Genomic DNA, 4798 nt, shown 5'->3' on the forward strand with positions numbered 1-4798 from the left:
AAGGATGCAGTGAGAAGGATGCAGTGAGAAGTAAGGATGCAGTGAGACGTAAGGATGCAGTACGAAGTAAGGATGCAGTGAGAAGTATTTGCCACTTGGTCCTGGGCACTTCACAGGTGCCAGACACGGTGCTTACTAAGCCCTTTCAGACCTTCATATCCTTTTATCATGTAAACTTTCTCAGACTCACAAAGCAGATGTATAATTAGCTCCACTTTACAGTTGATAAGCTAAGGCTCAGAGAAGTTGAGTCATTTGTCCAGCGCCACACAGCCTGGAGGTTGTGGAGCCACGACTCAAGGTGGAGCTGCTTCCTTCCCGAAATTACACTCCAGCGGGAAGGAGAGAGGAACAACGAGGCAGCTGGACATGGTGAGTTCTGGCTGGGAGGGCCTCCCCTCCCTGCCAGAAGGCTATGAATAAAGAAATATCTGCTCATCCCCAGGGGAAATTCCACCCTTGGAGCAGGTGCCTTTATTTTTTTTTGAGACAGAATCTCACTCTGTCACCCAGGCTGGAGTGCAGTGGTGTGATCTCGGCTCACTGCAACCTCCGCCTCCTGGGTTCAAGCAATTCTGCCTCAACCTCCTGAGTAACTGGAACTACAGGCGCCCACCACCACACCTGGTTAATTTTTTTTCTTTTCTTTTCTTTTTTCTTTCTTTCTTTTTTTTTTTTTTTTTTTTTTGAGATGGAGTCTCCCTCTGTCGCCCAGGCGGGAGTGTAGTGGCGTGATCTCGGTTCACTGCATGCTCCGCCTCCCAGGTTCACGCCATTCTCCTGCCTTAGCCTCCTGAGTCACTGGGACTACAGGCGCCCGCCACCATGCCCGGCTAATTTTTTTGTATTTTTAGTAGAGATGGGGTTTCACCGTGTTAGCCAGGATAGTCTCGATCTCCTGACCTCAAGATCTGCCCGCTTGGCCTCCCAAAGTGCTGGGATTACAGGTGTGAGCCACCATGTCCCGCACGCCTGGCTAATTTTTGTATTTTTTGTAGAGACGGGGTTTTACCATATTGGCCAGGCTGGTCTCCCAACTCCTGACCTTGTGATCCACCCACCTCGGTCTTCCAAAGTGCTGGTATTACAGGCGGGAGCCACCGCCCCCGGCCGCAGTTGCCTTTAAAAACGAGATTGGATCAGCATGGTGGCTCCCACCTGTAATCCCAGCATTTTGGGAGGCTGAGGTGAGTGGATCACTTAAGCCCAGGAGTTTGAGACCAGCCTGGGCAACATGGCAAAACTCCATCTCTACAAAAAATACAAAAATCAGCCAAGCATGGTGGCTATGCACTCCAGCCTGGGCGACAGAGTGAGACCGTGTCTCAAAAAATAAAAATAAAGTAAAAAAAAAAAAAAAAGTTTGATTGATTCTTATCTGTGAGCAGAGGTGGGCCTGGGTGGACACCCAGATGCAGGGGATTGAATACAATGACCTCCAGTGGAGGCCCCCTAGGAATCAGAGGCACTATGGAAGAACATTTATGGGATCGGGCTCTGCAGCCAAGCTATGGACTTGAATCCCAGCTCTTTTTCTCGCAGTGTGTCCACAGGTGAGTCACTTCAACGCTTCGTGTCTCAGTTTTCCAATCTGTAACACTGACTCCACATTGCAGGAATGTGGTGACCATTCAGCAAGGTACGTGGACGACCTCAGAACAGAGCCTGACCCGGTGAGGAAGGCCTGTTTCTACTCGGCAGGGTCCCCCCAGCCAGGTCCCACCTCAAAGCAGGCACCACTGGGGTGCTGTGGTATGCAGTCAGCTGCTGACCTTGCTTTTTGGGAAGTGGTTGGGCTTTGAATATAACATGCGGGACTATGGTTAGACACCAAGAGCAAAGGGGTCCCCATTCTCTGGGGGATGTAAGGCAACCATGGCTTCCCAGGGATAGTTAGAGGAGACTGTGGCTTCTCTGAGGCCCAGGCAGGGGCTGCTCCTGCTACTAGGCTGGGCCCTGGGCATGGTGCCTGGAGAGAGAACAGAAAGGAAAGGCCTGGAGGTGCTGGGCAGAGTTGGCTCCCTCCATCCCTCAGCCTCTTAAATTCAGGGGGAAACTGCACGTGGAGAGGGAGAGAGGTGGTCGAAGTTGGCTTCCATAACACAAACAGCCTGCGGTGTGATGGGGAGGCCTGGTGGGTTTGAGTACCACCAGTCTGCTGTGTCACCCGGGATGAACTGGTAACCCTCTCTGAGCTCATTCCAAAGGTCTTTTAGAATCCAAAGTGTTAAAAGGAAACCATTACAGGAGCCTCTGTGATCTCACAAATCTAATCAGGAAGTTGGCTAGGCTGGGTGCGGTAGGTCAGGCCTATAATCACGGCACTTAGGGAGGCTGAGGCGGGAGGATTGCTGGAGCCCAGGACTTCAAGGTCAGCCTGGGCAATATAGTGAGACCTTATCTTTTTTTAAAAATATAAAGATATATTCCATACAAGAGATACCTTATCTTTTAAAACAGAAATTAAAAAATCATACAAATAAAAATAAAACACAAAAAGGTGGCTGGGAATCCGGGAGTCCTATACCCTGGACTCCAGCCCCTCTTGCCTCCTCACATTCCCAGCCCTCTCCTCCAGCTTCTCTAACCGTCCCTTCAGCTCCCCTCACCCAGCCACCAGTGACACAGACAGAGGGCGAGACAGTCACAACAGAAAATGCCACAGAACCATGAGGACTCACGGAGATTGTGGGGGTCTCGGGGAGCCCCAACGTGGACAACCTCTCCCTCCCTCACGCCTGGCTGTGGGGCCAGAGGAGCACTCACCCGGGCAGAGCCTCTTGGGGGTACTCCTCAGCCCAGGAGGTGGATGGCACTGCTGGGGCGTCTCTGGCATAAGGTGACTCCCACCCAGCTCCTGCTGCTGAGAAGGGCTGGTCAGGCGGGGCCCTCAGGTGCCAGACCGCCCTTCCCGGGCACAGATTTTCCTGGCATCTTCTGGGCAGGAAGGGCACTGGCTGGGGGTTGGGCAGAGGAGCAGGGAAAGATTTGAGCAAAGGTGTCTCACAGAGGGCTTGCCCCAAACCTTCACCCCACTCTTCTTCTGGACACTGCAGGCCAAGGGTCCAGGGAGTCAGGGAGCCTCAGGAGTGGGGAGAGGTCTGATCAAGGAGGCTGAGAGGAACCCAGGCCCCTGCCCCTCCCCACTCCTATCCACTGCCAGCAGCGCCCACACGGAGGTGTTTGCTTTTCCTGCCTCTACACTGACTCCATTCAGAGCGGCCGATCCCCACCCCCGGCCGACGTCCAGCAAGCCAGGGCACCAGGGAGCGAGATCACGGCCCCCACCTCCCCCTCCACAACCCTTCCTGCCCTCTTCACTGCAGGGGATACCTCAGCCACAAGGGCTTCCTAGTTTCATGGGCGACTGGGGCATGGGGGGCAGGCAGGAGGAGAGAAAGAGGGAAAACAAGTGGAGAAGAGGCTGGTGTGAAGGAGCCGAGGAGAGGGACGCAGAGGAGAGGGCTCCTGATGGAGGAGGCCCAGGCAGAGACGGGGCAGGGACGGGATGGGGTAGCCACAGAGCACAGCACTGTCTAGGAGGCAGGCAGGGCCGTCTCTAACTGGTCCAGGGCCTCATAGCCTGGCTCTGCACCGGTCACAGCCAGCAGGGCCTGGAGTGGACACTGAGGATGGGAGCTCCTGGCGCCCACCTGAAAACCAGCCTCCTCCTCATCCCTGGAACAGGGGCCCAGGCAGGGCTGTGACCTGGTCTGGGGCCAGGGGAAGGAGGAGGGTGAAAAGTTTCCCCAAGTCAGAAGGCCATGGGGGAGGCATCTCAGGGGGTCCTGCTCTTTGCTGTCTCTGACTGTCACGTTGGTACATAAAGAGGGTAGAAAGGTCAGATGCGGCCTTTCAGGCCCGTGGGAAAAACTCTGCCCATTTCCCTAATCCATATTTATTGGTGTGAGACACTGGAGAGGGAGGAAGCCCGCTGCCCCCACCCGCCGCCCCAGCCAGGCCAGGTTAGCACTAAGAACGGGCTCCATGTCACCCAAATCCTACTCTTTGTCTCCAGATTGGCTCCAGAGTCCTCCCCCATCCCTCCTCCCCTTGGTCCCCCCACCCAACCCCCTTTGGGGTTGCCAAGCAACCATGGAAGGGTAGCTGAGATATTTTCTTTATTACAAGCAAAAGCAAGACAGCATCATGGCCCCAGGAGGGGAGCAGGGTGGGGGCTGAGGGAGAGGGCATCCTGTGCTCTGGGGGGACTCAGCCACCTCCACTTGTTTTGAGAGTGAGCAGTGGGGAGACAGGGCCCCAGAGCCCAAGAGAAGGAGGGAGATGGAAGACAGTGTTGGTGAAGGGGTGGGTGGAGTGTGTAGACACTGGGTCCACTCTACACAATGCTAAAAGATGGGGTGGTGCCATGAGACCCAGGCCCAAGTCTCTCACCTGCCACCCACCAGCTGTGCCATCTGCAACCAAGTCACTTCCCTTCTCTGGGCCTGTTTCCTCCTTGATAAAAATGGGAATAACAACATGTATTATCTCATTTAATCCTCACAAAAGACCCAGGAGATGTTTATTTTTCCTATTTTACTGGTTAGGAAGCTGAGGTTGGGAGGCATGAAGTCATGAGCCAAGCAGGTAAATGGCAGAGGTGGAATTCCTGACCCCATCTCTCTTTTTATCTCTCTTTTTTTTTTTTTTCTTGAGATGGAGTCTCGCTCCATGGTGTCGATCTCCTGACCTCATGATCCGCCCAGCTCGGCCACTGCTGGGATTACAGGCGTGAGCCACCGCGCCCGGCCTTTCTCTTTTTTTTTTTTTTTTTTTTTTTTTTTTTTTTTTTTTT

General features: G+C 53.9%; 1 protein-coding gene across 2 annotated transcripts in view; it reads right to left on the bottom strand.

Annotated features, from left to right (window-relative positions):
• The window catches only part of CERCAM (cerebral endothelial cell adhesion molecule), a 33216-nt gene extending 30281 nt beyond the window's left edge, over window positions 1-2935 (bottom strand). For both annotated transcript variants that reach the window (XM_023217019.2, XM_023217018.2), the window contains exon 1: window positions 2767-2935. The gene's annotated coding sequence lies outside the window, so the exon portion shown is untranslated. The remainder of the gene's footprint in view (window positions 1-2766) is intronic.
• Window positions 2936-4798: the final 1863 nt, after the last annotated feature.

Source organism: Piliocolobus tephrosceles, chromosome 14 (genome assembly GCF_002776525.5).
Source record: "Piliocolobus tephrosceles isolate RC106 chromosome 14, ASM277652v3, whole genome shotgun sequence".
Classification (NCBI taxonomy): domain Eukaryota; kingdom Metazoa; phylum Chordata; class Mammalia; order Primates; family Cercopithecidae; genus Piliocolobus; species Piliocolobus tephrosceles.